At 49.8% G+C, this 14972-nt stretch overlaps 1 protein-coding gene and 1 pseudogene across 2 annotated transcripts in view; one reads left to right on the top strand and one right to left on the bottom strand.

Moving 5' to 3' along the window:
- Positions 1–14972, top strand: part of LOC140409001 (putative nuclease HARBI1 pseudogene) — a 378119-nt pseudogene that overhangs the window by 313835 nt on the left and 49312 nt on the right.
- The window catches only part of ankrd55 (ankyrin repeat domain 55), a 169508-nt gene that overhangs the window by 152547 nt on the left and 1989 nt on the right, over positions 1–14972 (bottom strand). The window lies entirely within an intron of this gene.

Below are 14972 nucleotides of genomic sequence, written 5' to 3'. Positions count from 1 at the left end.
GCACCCTTGGATTTGCACCAAGTACGACCCAGAGGCGAGGGATATGGTTTGTTGCGTCGGGAATATTGGGAGCGAGCAGCGTCTTACCATGTCTGGGTGAATGAAGCTCTCTGTGCTCCCGGAGTCGAAAAGGCAAAGTGTCTCGTACCCGTTAACCCGGACGGCCATCATGGAGCTCCGGAGGTGCTTAGGTCGCGACTGGTCCAGGGTGACCGCGCTGAGGTGTGGGTAGCCGGCGGCGTGATCGGAGTTCCTGGGGTGGCCCCGCGATGGCTGTCCGTGTAGGTCGTACGCATTGCATGGCGTAGCAGATGGCGGCCAAGGTGGCGGCCCCGTTGGTCGAGCGTGGTGGGCGGTGAGGAAGATGGCGTCCAAGATGGCGGCCCCCATGGATCGCACGTAGCCGGCCGCATGGGAGGATGGCCAAGATGGTGGCCCCCATGAGTCGCACATGTTATGCGGAGGTGGAGTCGGCAAACACGCTGCCACCTTGCAGGGTCTGCGGGCCTATCAGTCCGCGTTCTTAGACCTGGCCAGGCAGACCTTGGCGAAGTGTCCTTTTCGCCCGCAGCTGCTGCAGTTCACGTTGCGGGCCGGGCAGTGCAGTCGGGGGTGTTGGGACAGCCGACGCTGAAATCGGGAAACGCGATTGGACAGAGAATCAGTTTCGACACCGAAATCACAGCGAGCGCCGGCTTCACACCAAATCACAATTTCCTGTGCCTCGACAGCAGTGTCAAGGCGTTCCACTCCGCACGTACAGTAAATGGCGTTGGTATAATATTAGCGGGTCCGCCCCGGCATTCTCCGGGGCCTCTGCGATTCTCCGCCTCCGTTGCCGCGAATTCCCAACAGCGAGGTTCACTTATGCTTTTAAAAATCATGACATGGGCGCTGTGGCTGATGAGGGAGAGAGAGGAGATAGGACACAGAGAGGCACGCCCTTGGGCTGCCGGTCCTGACACTGGCTGGACTGGCTGGGGAGGGGGGAGGGGGGAATTGGTGACCCCCATCGGACTGGGGTGGTGCCCAGGCATGGATCGCCATTGCTGCGCACCACACTGACCACCCCACCTGGCCCCTGGTCCTGCAGCATGCCACCGGCCATACGAGTGCCTCCACCCCCCCTCTTCTCCACCCAACTGGCCAGCACCCATTAGCAGGGAATCACATGGCCCAGCCAAGGGCAATGCCCATTGTAGCCCCTACAGGGGGGGATGCCGGACAGGGGCCATGAAGCGTACTGCTGGCAAGAGTAGCACCAGCCGATGGTACCCCTAGCAGCAGGGACAGGTACAAGCCAGAGGCCCCCATAGTGCTGGGCACCGATGGGGCCTGGGGTGCAGAGAGGAGGGGTCATGTGGGCGCAGAGTCTGCAGTATCAACCAGGGCCACCGTGTAGCCCGTTGGACCTGGATGGGCACGGGGGTATGCGTCATGCTAACATGTCGGCGTTTCACCTGCAGCAGACAATGAATATTGGTATTCAACCAGCAATGGTGGCCTTTCTCCTAGTTGCCGCAGCCCTGGGGGATGCACTGTGACTGTACGAGCTGGAGTTGCTCTAAAAGGAGGAAGCTGCAGCAGCGGAGCGTGCCCCAGAAAAAAAGGAGGCAGCTGCTGAGGATGGATAGCCGGCCGCCGAACAGGCCGAGGAAGAGGAGGTGCAAAAGAGAAGTTGCATAAGGCCTTGTGTGTACTGGCAATGCCCGTCATTCGAGCACATGTCAGACTGGGCATGCCGTTGAAGACTCTGGCTGAGCAGGGCAGGGGGACAGTGTGACATATATGCCAGATCTTGGCGCATCTGACACTTCAGGGGAATGGCGGAGGACACCTGCTCCCGGTGGCCGTCAAGGTGACGGTCGCCCTGAACGTTTACGCCATGGGCTCTTTCCAGGTGCCGAGTGGGAACCTGTCCAGGATCTCACAGAGATCAGTGCAGAGGTACATATCCGCCGTCACGGAGGCCCTAGATGCCCAGTCGACACAATCCATCCATTTCAATGTGGTCCAAGCCCACCAGGATGCCCGGGCAGCGAGGTTCGCTGCCATCGCTAAAATGGCCGGGGTCCAGTGGGTGATCACTGGGACGCATGTCGCCCTACGAGCACCTGCAGATGACTACACAAACCGAACGGGGTTCCACTCAAAGTCGTGTAACTGATATGTGACCATCAGATGTGCATCATAATCAGAGGATCATAGAATTCACAGTGCAGAAGGAGGCCATTCAGCCCATCGAATCTGCACCGGCCCTTGGAAAGAGCACCCCACTTACGCCCATACCTCCACCCTATCCCCGAAACCCATTAACCCCACCTAACCTTTTTGGACGCTAAGGGCAATTTATCATGGCCAATCCACCTAACCTGCACATCTTCGGATTGTGGGAGAAACCGGAGCACCCGGAGGAAACCCACGCAGACACGGGGAGAACGTGCAGACTCCGCACAGACAGTGACCTAAGCCGGGAATCAAACCTGGGACCCTGGACATGTGAAGCAACAGAGCTAACCACTGTGCTACCATGCCGTCCTTTGGCAGTGTGCCTGACGCCTTCATCTTGGCACACTTGATGTTCCCGGTCTCTTTGAGGCACTCGCCCCTGCCTGGGGGGCTGGCTCCTCGGTGACAGGTGCTATCTGCTGTGGTCGTGGCTGATGACACCTATCCGGAGGCCACATCCCCACTACAACGACCCCCATGGAGCGACCAGGGGTGTGATTTCGAGGTTTTCGGCATCCTGAAGATGTGGTTCAGGTGCCCGGACCACTCTGGACGGGCTCTCCAGTACAAGGCTGGGAGGGTCATCTGCTTCGTGGTGGCCTGCTGCGCCCTCCACAACATCGCAGCAGAGGGGCAACCTGCTGGAGGATGAGGATGAATGTCAGCCCTCATCCGATGATAGGGTCCAGGGGATGGCGAGGATGGACAGGACATGGTGCCCAGGCAGGCAAGAGAGGCCGCACAATGTGTGCGCGAGGGCCAACCCCTCCATGATACATACCTGCTACACTCCGGGTTGCGGGCCATGGGTTGGCAGTAACAGTGGGGTGGGGGACTAATCCGAGGTGCAGCGGTGTTTCGGCACGCCCCTGTGGGAGTCACCGGCATGGGCCCCATCCTTGGCTTCCTTGGGGTGCCCGGTGTCCCCCGGGCTAATCCATGGGACGGGAGTGCGAGCGGAGCCCCTGAGCCTACCCCACCACCTGACGCTTCCAGTCCTGGAGGCCGGCTGCCGTCTCAACCAGGGTCTGCATGCAGCCATGAAGCACAGGAAGTGGAGCACCTCCCTCTGGGACTGCGACACATCACCCATTGGCAGTGCCACCACCTTCTGGATCTGTGTAACACACCCAGTAACTGCGCCATCGCCCTCTGGGAGTGGGCCACCTCCCTCTGTGTCTGTGTCATGTCGGCCAGCGCCTGGGCAATACCGTCCACACTTTCAGCCATTGCCCACTGTGACTGAGCCACGCTCAGGAGCACTGTTGTAATGTCCAGGTAGCTCTGGCACATGGCTGCTGTGAGAGAGCAGCCCTGTCCTGGGCCTTGGCTACTGCCTGCACAAAATGCCCCAAGCATTGGACATGCTGTTCCATGGCTGAAGCCCTCGCCCCCAAGGCCTCCACTGTGGATGCCACCCGTGCAGTGTTGGCCTGGGTGACATGCATGGCCGGCACCACCTCCTGCTCTGCCACGTGGTTGGGCTCCTCCACCTGCAGGTGCAGGATGCTCGCCGACAACCCCTCACGTAGTCCCTGGTTCTGTGAATGCATCTCCATGATCGATAGGACTGTCTGTTCCAGAAGCCCAAAACTCTTCTGGACGGCAGCTAGTCCCTGGGGTCGGCCCGCCCTCCAACCGTCCGCCGCCTCGGGTGTTCCTACCGCCTTCTGCTGTACCGGAGCCTTTGTGTGGTGAGCATCAGATAGTGTCCCAGGAGCCTCTTCACTAAAGTGCACAACCAAGATGAGAGTCTCTGGGATGGTGGAGGATGTTGGAGACAGCTGTGATGGGAGGTCTATGTCATCATCGGACTCGAGCTCTGGGATGTCCTGGTCTGGGGCATCAGGGCCCCCTCTGTTGGTATCCTCGTCGCTACTGGCTGTGGCTGCGGGTGGGGGACACCAGAAGGGCCTGCCCCATCATCATATCCTACAAGACCGCGGGCTGGGGAATTGTGGAGGGGGGGGGGGTGGTATGAGGGTGGTGATCATAGAATTGACAGTGCAGAAGGAGGCCATTCGGCCCATCGAGTCTGCACCGGCTCTTGGAAAGAGCACCCTACCCAAGTCCACACCTCCACCCTATCGCCATAACCCAGTAACCCCACCCAACACTAAGGGCAATTTTGGACACTATGGGCAATTTAGCATGGCCAATCCACCTAACCCGCACATCTTTGGACTGTGGGTGGAAACCGGAGCACCCGGAAGAAACCCACACACACACTGGGAGGATGTGCAGACTCCGCACAGACAGTGACCCAAGTCAGGAATCGAACCTGGGACCCTGGAGCTGTGAAGCAATTGTGCTATCCACAATGCTACCGTGCTGATGGAGGGGGCAGGAGTTGATACATGTTAGGGGAACCGCAACTCAACGGCATCTCACTTCCTCAGGTGAGGCTGATTTCCACCCCGACTACTGCTCTTTCCTCGAGCCCGCTGACCATGTCCAGGGCCTGCTGCTCTGCTGCTCTGCCACAGTGAGGGGCCACAGGTCCGGCGGTCCCCTCCAGACTTCTATCGCTCCCTGTAGTTAAGAGCGGTCATCTGGGAGGGTAGGGGGAAACTGAAAGTGCACAGTGTCAGACAGTCTGATGCATGCTGCCCAGGGGGTGGTAGCTGATGGCTTCAGTGGCCATGGCACCTGGTCATGGCAGCCAGTATGTGCCGGCATGTGGTGGGGGTTCGGATGCCCTCTCGGTTGGAGGGAGGGGGGGGGTTGGTGTAATGGGTGTGTGGCATTGAGGTTGGTGCCAGGGCGCAGTGCTGCCCACTCACCCTGCAATTTTTTACAGGCACTGCAGACCGCTTACTGCCTCTGCCGCCACGCACAGGCTCAGCATAAAGCGGCGGCTGGCAGCTTCCTTCCTGGGCCAGGGTACAGGGTGGCCTGCTTCTCTTCCACCCCATCCAGAAGGATCTGAGGCTCGGCGTCAGTGAATCTTGGGGCCGCTCTCCTTGCTACCATCTTGTTGGCTGGGATGGTCTGTGCGGGGAGTGAAGTGTGCAGATGTGGCTGTAGCTTGTCAGCCTCCTGAGTGTCATTCACGAATCTGGCAAATCCCATACTGTTTATGTTTGGAATCGATGGTGTTCCACGTGACGCATCCAGCTTGCTGAAGCATGTTGCTCCTGCCATTTTGCACACAATTTCCTCCCTCTTTGGGGTAGGGTAGTGCTCTCTTTTTATGTTTGTGTTAAGATCCTTGGTATCCATGCAAACTCTCAGGTCTCCATTCCACTTCTTTACGCATACCATTGAGTTGACCCAGTCAGTGGGCTCTTCTCTGCACCTAATGACACCCAGGGTTGTCATCCCCTGCAACTCAGCTTGGAGTTTCTCCCTTGGAGTTTCTCCCTCAGTGGAGCAGGCACCCGCCTGGGCACATGCACTACTGGTCTGGCATCCTCCTTTAGTTGTATGTGGTAAGTGAAGGGTACGGTGCCAAACCCTTGAAATACCTCCCGATGTATCTTCGAGATCGACTCCACCGAGATATGTCGGCGGGGTACCATGCACTCTCTGCTGTACACTATCTTGACAAGCCCGAGCTCATCACATGCCTGCACCCCAATCACATGCCTGCACCCCAATGAGCGATTCACGCTCCATCTCCACCATGAAGAATAGTATTCTGCGCGTTACCTCTTTGACGATGACATCAAGCTCGCATCCTCCCAAAGTTGGGATCCGATGACCATTGTAGTTTTTCAGAAGCATTCCTCCCGGAGTGATGTGAGGTTTGACCTTTAGCTACTGCACCGCCGAGAACGGGATCAGGTTGGCCCTCACTCCCATATTGAGCTTGCATTAGATGGTCGGTCCATTGGGCATTACCGGGATCGTCCATCTGTCCTCAATATTTTGGTGTGCAAAAATTGATTTTGTTGTGTTTATGACAGATCTTGCTGTCGAATCATTTGGCGTCATCTCCTCTGGATAGTTGGAGTAATAGTCTATGACAACTAGATAGTCTCAACCTTTAAAGTGAAACAAAACCATACCAACTTTGACCCATGGATTGATGACGAGTTCAGTTTCTTCCATGCTTTCTTGGCACTGTATAGGCTGATGCACCTGGCAGATTGTGCATTCTTGTACATATTTATCAACATCTCTTTGCATTCTTGTATATCTTGATCAACATCTCTGTTGATTCCAAGCCAATATACCGATTGTCTAGCCTTCTACAACACTTATCTATGCCCTGATGACCATCGTGAATCTGTTGCAGAATTCCTTGACGAAGACTTGCAGGAATCACATTCCTATCGCCCTCGAGTAGGAACCCATCTATTCCAGGAAGATAATCTTTTATACTTCAAAGGCAGATCTACATCCATTGGGCCATCCTTCTTTGAGGTATTTCATCACCGTCTGGAGCGTCAAATCCTTTTCTGTTTCGTCTTGGATAATTCGTAGTTTTTGGTCAGACACTGGAAGTATCTCGGTAAAGAAAGAGGTTTGAGATTCCATTATTTGGACTATCTCTGTATCTGATGTGTCAGCATCAGTGGTAACTCTGGATAAGTGAGTGAACCTTTTCAACTAGGCTTCATTTTTGCGCAAGCATCCACCCCAATTAGCAATGACTTATCATCTTCCACTATCTCAAAGGCGAATGGCATTTCAATGTCACCATTTATAACAATGAAACGGCAGGATCCTCTCAGTGTTAGCATTGTAATCGATCAGCTGACAAGTAGATTTCTTTATTAGCGGTGTCCTATAAGCTTATCTTAAATTTTTTTCTGTGATAATGTTTGCATGTGCTCCTGTATCAATTTTAAATGGTATATATGTGCCATTAATTTCTAATAATACAGTCCACTCTTTAATTATCTGTGAGAGCTGTTATACTGGTCTGTCATTGCAATCCAGAAAATTAATCCTGGTGACTGCTTCAATCATGAAAGTATCCTTTAGCGTATAAAATGAGAATTCCTCTCTATCAGTCAAGATATTAGATTTTTTTATCTTCACTCTGAACACTTTGGATCCTTCTGTAGTCATTGGAGAACTTTTAAAATTTGGTTACTGGAGAAGCTGTTGAGAAACGACACTGTACTGCAAAGTGGTTGAACTTGCAACAATTGAACATTGTTTGCCTTTTCCTGGACAATTCCTTTTACTGTGGACATGGCCACAGCGTGTGCACGTCATCACGCTTGTGATGTCACTCTCAAAATGGCCTCCAGCCGTTGTACGCAGTTTTCTTTGCTGCGACACAGCATTAATGGCGTCTGCCACGTTTCCCGATTTTGCACTCTTTTCATTTGCCACGAACTCTGCATATTCAGACGATGCCTGTTCACTGGTTTTGCACATATTAATCGCATCTTCTAGCAGTAAAATCGGTCGTCTTAGCATTTTTTCACGTAAACGTTCGTCATTTATCCCCAAAACAACTTGATTATGCAGCATTGAATCGGAAGCTGAGGAAAAGTTACAGGACTGCGCTCTTAACTTTAAAACTGTTATGAAAGAATCTATTGACTCCCCTCTTACCTGCAGCCTTTTTCTGAACATGTAGCGCTCATAGGTCTCATTCACCTGCTTCTTGCAGTGTGTATCGAACTTCTGCAATACTATGTTATATTTCGTTTTATCCTCATCAGCAGTAAATTCAAACGAATTAAAGAGTTCTAGCCAAATTTATTGGAGTGCTATTTTTCTTTGATCGGAAGCATTTTCTAGCGTGGAGGCAGATAGGAAAACTTCAAACTGCTGTTTAAGGAATGTCCAATTTTGATATAGTTTACTGTGTGTCCTGAAGTGGTCAGGCTTCTTGAGACTCTCCATCTTACGTTTTGTCTTCGATGTAGATTTTCTGAGAGCTGTAACTTCTTGATTGTTTTCTTCAATCTTCCTATGCTAATCTTTTCCAGTGTAACTGCTTCTTATTTGTAGAAACAAACTCCTGGTACCATGTGGTGTTCTTTGTGTTGCTAAATTCAGGATGGTTGGCATAGTGTTCATAAAAACCACAAAATAGCTTGAACTTGAACAAAGCTATAACTTTATTAACACTGCTCATTTGGATTTGACATGTACTCTTAAATAATACACAGTTGATTATTAACATGTAAACTACACTCATCTAGAACTAATCTCTATACTGTTATAAACAAGATCTGCTCTTACTCACACTGGGCTGAATTCTCCATTATTGGGACTATATCCCCACGGAGATTCTGGTGGAGCTTCACGCCAGAAAACTTGGCATGAGAGGACCACGAATTCTTAACCCTGCAGGGGACTAGAAGGGATCCGGCATAGATCTCGCAGCTTTTGCTGCAGATGCGGACCCCCGCACTTCCGGGTCAGAGGCCACGCATGCGCACGGCGGCGGCCTCCAGCGGCCGCACCGTGCTCCATGGCGGACTTGGACCGCGGAGCTGGACCCAAAAAGGAACCCCCCCGATCGGCCGCGCGCCCAACCCTTAAAGCCCGCACAAGAATTTACCGGCCGCCTATAAGGCGCACCCCCCCGCCCTCCGATTGGCCCGTCCTCGACCAGGGCAGCCGCGGACTGAGTCCGCAGCCGCCACGCGAGTATCCCAACCGGCTAGAGCACATTAGTTCCACGCCGTTGGGACTTTGGTCGGTCGGGGTTGGAGAATGGCAGAGCGGGCCTCTGGCAATGACCCCAGGTAGGTCTCAGGCGGCCTGCAGAATCGGGGCCCGCAGAATATTGGAACCTGCGCAGGTCCCGATTCCTTGCGGGAAAATGGATTCTCCACCCCCTCGCTGGCCACGATTTCAGCGTCGGGGCGCGGCGAATCCAGCCCACTATCTTTACTTCAGTCTGTCTCTAGCTAACTCCTGCACTACTCTCTCCCCCAAGGCTTGGCATCAATGCCTTATATACTTGTAACTGTAGCTCCCTCTAGTGGCTATTCTAAACATTTCATTGACCCTTGTAGTTCTTACATTCATGACAATACCACAGTCACCAACAAACCTATGTACAGACAATTATATCTAATTTACTATAGCGGTAAGGTGCGATGCGACTGTCCTATTGTCTGTCCTGCTACCAAGTGCCCTTGTCTCGTCCGTCATCCAATAAAAATAACTGGCTCCATGTGTGTCTGGCAGGAGGTCATAACTGTCACTACATGTTGATCATCAGCTATGTACATTGGTACTGTTAGATACAGTTATATACATTGGTGTAATTATCTAGTTATATACAGATATGCATATGTGCATATCACCACAATGCTGATCAGAGGTACAATTTGCATAATCTCATTTTTGTAAACAAGACAATTAATAATGCAAAGTTTTATAATCATTTTGTTTCACTTCTTACGAAATGCATTATGGTGTTGTGAACCTTCAGGACCTGAAATATCATCAATATCCATCTAGAATACAGAGTTCACTGCCTCTATTTCACAATTAATTTTCTCACCAAATATCTGTCCCAAGTCCCTCAAAATTGCTGATGCTATCTCCCTGAGCAGTCCATGTGAAACATGCACAATGCTCTGTATGCAATAGTTATATCTGATTTTATTCATTCTATTTTTTTCTGTTGGGTTCATCTATCTCTCTCAATATCCGTTTCAATATCGATTTCAAAAATTGTAAACCACTGACCATTGTAGTCCTAAAATATATTTTTAGTTTTAGCCTCTTGTTTATTTTACCTTACATTTGGTTTTATTTTAATTATAGTTTTCATAAAAAGTTCAGTCATCATTCAACTCTTAGTGATGAAAGCAAATAACGTTAGCTAACAACTAGGTACTATCTGTTCTTTTTATTATGTTTTATTGCTCGCCTAATATCAAATCTAATACATTTATAATCATCTATGCCTTTTCAAATTCATTTCCATGAAAAATCTCATGTTAATCGTCAACTTTCGTTTTGTGACCCAATTATTCAAGCAATATCTCTTTTGGTAACTTCGAAATCCCCCTTATTCAGTGATACTCACTTCCTCCTGTTACCTTTCTTAACCGCAAGGGAATTAAATCCATCAATATGCAATTTGTATGCACCGAACAATAAGAAATATCAAAAGTGGAGAAAGTAGGCAAAATGAAAGTTTAGGTAGATGGAGAGAAAGTCTGAAACAAAATTGCAAGTCAATATAAAAAGTTTTTTTTTATAACCACATGCAAAGTAGAAGAATTGCCAAATAAGATGTTGGACCAATTAAGGATGAAAGAAGTTACCTGGTCCTTAAGGGGAGGAAATGTTAGAGATGTTGAAGAAGTGGTTTGCATTATTTTCTCGGGATGTAAATATTTTTTTAATAACACATTTTATTAAGGCATTTATGATTTTAGAACAACAAATACAAATATAAACATAACTCAGTAAATAACACCTCCCCAACCAACCACCATACCCAGCCAACATGGCTTATACACACAATTCCCCATTCCCACCACCTCCTCTCACTGATCCCGCCTGAACTAAACTAAACAAACTCCTCCCCCCCCACGTTTCCTAATTCCTCCCCGTCCTATTGTGTCTGCTAACAGTTTATATTTCCCCGAAGAAGTCGATAAACGGTTGCCACCTCCGAACGAACCCTAACATGGATCCTCTTAGGGCAAACTTGATTTTCTCAAGCCTGAGAAATCTAGCCATGTCGGTAACTCATACCCCTGATTTCGGGGGCTCCAAGTCCCTCCACACTAATAGGATCTGTCCCGGGCTACCAAGGAGGCAAAGGCCAAAACGTCAGCCTTTCTCGCCCCCTGGACTCCCGGGTCTTCCGACACTGCCAAAAATCGCCACCTCTGGACTCGGTACCCCCCTCGTCTTTAATACTGTGGACATGACATCGACAAATCCCTGCCAGAAACCCCTAAGCTTCGGGCATGCCCAAAACATGTGTACATGGTTTGCTGGCCCTCCCGCACACCTCCCACACCTGCCCTTCATCCCTTCAAAAAACCTGCTCATCCGGGCCACCGTCATATATGCCCGGTGAACCACTTTAAATTGTATCAGGCTGAGCCTGGCACATGATGAGGCCGTTTTGACTCTACTCAGAGCATCCTCCTTCAGACCTGCCTCTGGCTCCTTACCCAACTCATCTTCCCACTTGCGCTTTATCTCCCCTATCTGGGTTCCCTCCCACTCCATGAGCTCTTTATAAATTTCCGAGACCTTCCCTGCCCCACTCCCATTTTTGAAACAACCTTATCCTGTATCCCCTGTGGCGGTAGAAGCGGAAAGGTTGAAACCTGCCTTCGTACAAAGTCTCTCAGCTGCAGATAGTGAAACTCAAACTCCTCCTCCAAAACCTCCAAAACAAGGAAAGCTCCCATCAATAAACAGATCCCCCAGCCTCTCAATCCCTATTCTTTGCCACTTGCGAAACTAGCCATCCAACCTCCCCGGCACAAACCGGTAGTCCCCACAAATTGGAGCCCACACCGACGTTCCCTCCAGTCCCATATGCTTGCTCCACTGTCTCCAAACTCTCAGAACTGCCACCACCACCGGGCTTGTGGAGTACCAAGCCGGCGAGAATGGCAGAGATGTCGTTACCAATGCTCCTAAGCTTGTGCCCTTACATGACACCTTCTCCCACACCGACCCCTTCCCCACTACCCACTTCCTGATCAGGGCTATATTTGCTGCCCGATAATAATTCCTAACGTTCGGTAAATCCAGCAGCCCCCCCCCCCCCCCCCCCCCCCCGGCTCCACTCCAGCAGCACCTTCCTGACTCGCGGGGTTTTGCCCGCCCACACAAACCCAGAGATCACCGCATTGACCCGCTTAAAAAAAGCTTTCGGGATAAAACTAGGGAGGCACTGGAAAATAAACAGAAATCTCGGGAGAACTGTCATCTTTACGGTCTGTACCCTCCCCATCATTGACAACAGGAGCATGTCCCACCTCCGAAAGTCCTCCTTCATTTGCTCAACTAACCGGGCCAGATTTAATTTATGTAACTGCTCCCATCCCCGTGCCACCTGAATTCCCAAATATCAAAAACTCCCTCTCATCACTTTAAACGGCAACTACCCCAAACTCCTCTCCTGCCCCTTCGCCTGGATCACAAAGACCTCACTTTTGTCCATATTCAATTTATACCTCGAGAAATGGCCAAATTCCCTATGGATCTGCATAATCTATCCCATTCCCCCTAACGGGTCCGAAATATACAGGAGTAGGTCGTCCGCATATAACAAGACCTTATGCTCCAGCCCCCCCCCCCCCCCCACCTCCCCACCCCGGACTAACCCCTGCCAGTCCTTTGACGCTCTGTTAGCGATAACCCTTAAAAAGGAAAATTCACAGGACTAAAAAATTAATTGTCTCACAACGTATGCATCCTAGAATAGCAAATAAGATTGGGCAGGCAATAGCAGAACCACTGACCATAATATGCCAAGAATGTTTGGAAAGGAGGCTACTGCCTTTATAAAATCCCAATACTAACAATAAAGGAAGTGGAGTAAATGCTGACCTGCTGCTTCTGTCACCCCAACTCCAACCTCCCCTTTGTGATGTCACTCCCAAAATGCATGGCCATCTTTTGTTACAACCATGTGAGAAGGGGTGAACTGGCCCCCCTCTATTCAACCTCTTTCGTTGGTCACAACAAAGGTTTAAGTTTCTTTTTCACTAGGATATGCATTTTCTGAATCAGAATGTATTTCTTTATTAATTTACAGGATGGGAGTGTCGCTGGCCAGGCCTGCATTTATTGCCTATCCCTAATTGCTCTTGAGAAGGTGATGGTGAGCTGCCTTCTTGAACATACACCCACAGTTCTGTTAGGGAAGGAGGCCAGGATATTGACCCTGCGACAGTGAAGGACCAGTGATATATTTACGAGTCAGGATGGTGAGTGGCTTAGAGGGGAACATCTATGTGGTGGTGTTCTCATGTGGTCGCTGTTCTTGTACTTCTAAATGGTAGTGATTGTGTCTTTGATTTGATTTATTGTCACATGTACTAAAGTACAGTGAAAAGTATTTTCCTGTGGGCAAGGAAACGTACACAGTACACAGGAAATACTTTTGGAATTGTAGTAATCTGCATATCTGTACATACACAAGGGACTAATGTATAGACATAACTGCTAAGTAATCACTAGAGGGCAGCACTAGAGATGGGTATAAAAGACAGACTCAAGCCAAGATCTGCCTCTTCGTAAGGACAGTGACTAGTGACCAGAGGTAGACAAAGACAGCTCAGTGCAGGTGTAGCTAATCACAAGTATTTCTTATTTAATATTGATCATGTAACTTCTAATTTAAGCATTGGAGAGAGAACAAACTCACAGTTAATTTGTCAACATTACTCAATATAGTATTTGCTCTAATTGAAAGACTACGAGTGTTAATCAACATCGAGTTAAAGATCATCCTGGCAAGAAGCAAATGAGTAACATATATTGCACAAAGCAATATAACATTACTATCAGAAGTAGCAATATTATAGAAATGTGCTGCCTGAGGACCCTCGGTGAAGATGGTACACACGTTGCCACTGTTTGCCTGTGGTGGAGGGAATTAATGTTTGTGGATGAGGTGCCATTTAAGTAGGATGCTTTATCCTGGATAGTATCAAGCTTCTTAAGTGTTGGAGCTGCACTCATCCAGGCAAGTGGAGAGAATTCCATCACTCGCCTGACCTGTGCCCTGAAGATGATGGACATGCTTTGGGGGTCAGCAGGTGAGTTACTCGCTGTAGGATTCCCAGACTTTGACTTGTTCTTGGTGCCACAGTGTTTATATGGCTTGTCCAGTTCAGTTTCAGGTCAATGGTAATCCCGGGATATGGATAATGGAGGATTCAGCGATGGTATTGCCATTTAATGGGGTGATGGTTTGATTCACTTTTGTAGGAGATGGTTATTGCCTGCCATTTGTGTGGCACTAGTGTTACTTGCCTCTTGTCAGCCCAAACCAGGGCTTGTCCAAGTCTTGCTGCCTTTGGACATGGACTGCCTCAGTATCTGAGGAGTCACGAATGGTGCTGAATATTGTGCAATCATCAGTGAACATCCCCGCTTCGGATCTCATGATGGAAGGATGGTTGGGCCCAGGACACGACCCCGAGGAACTCTTGCAGTGATGTCCTGGGACTGAGATGATTGACCTCCAACACCACAACCATCTTCCTCTGTGCTGGGTATGACTCCAGCCAGTGGAGAGTTTGCCCCCTGATTCCCATTGACTCCAGTTTGGCTAGGGCTCCTTGATGTGACACTCAGTCAAATGCTGTCTTAATGTCAAGGGAAGTCACTCTCACCTCACCTCTGGAATTCTGCTCTTTTGTCTATGTTTGGTCCAAGGCTGTAATAAGATGAGGAGCTGAGTGACCCTGGTAGAACCCAAACTGAGCGTCCATGAGCATGTTATTGCTAAGCAAGTGAATGGTTCCCCAAAAGCCAGCAAGAGAATCATAGGTGCATGTTATATTTCAGATTGGTGTTTTACCACAAACTGGCAGGTGTGGTAGGATCTGCAAAACCTAACTACATCCTTGTAGAGGAGTGGCCAGTAAAAATGATGGCTGATGCAGTTCCTTGTATTTTTAATGTCGCTTCTTTAGACAATTACATGCTTTGATGTGTGTTTGGATTATGGGAAATACCTCTCGCTTCACACTCCCCCGAGGGTGACTTGTTTGCTTCTCACCCTCACCTTGGAATGTGGCCTTGCATTTTAAACAGTTTCCTGATCGGGCAGAGAATGGAGCGTCAAGGGAAAAATGGGTTTGGCACTGTTGTGATGCTTTGCTGCT

The sequence above is a fragment of the Scyliorhinus torazame genome, chromosome 3 (assembly GCF_047496885.1).
Source record: "Scyliorhinus torazame isolate Kashiwa2021f chromosome 3, sScyTor2.1, whole genome shotgun sequence".
In the NCBI taxonomy this organism is placed as follows: Eukaryota; Metazoa; Chordata; class Chondrichthyes; order Carcharhiniformes; family Scyliorhinidae; genus Scyliorhinus; species Scyliorhinus torazame.
The sequence above is the reverse complement of the archived record's forward strand: the minus strand, read 5'-3'. Positions and strand labels throughout refer to the sequence as shown.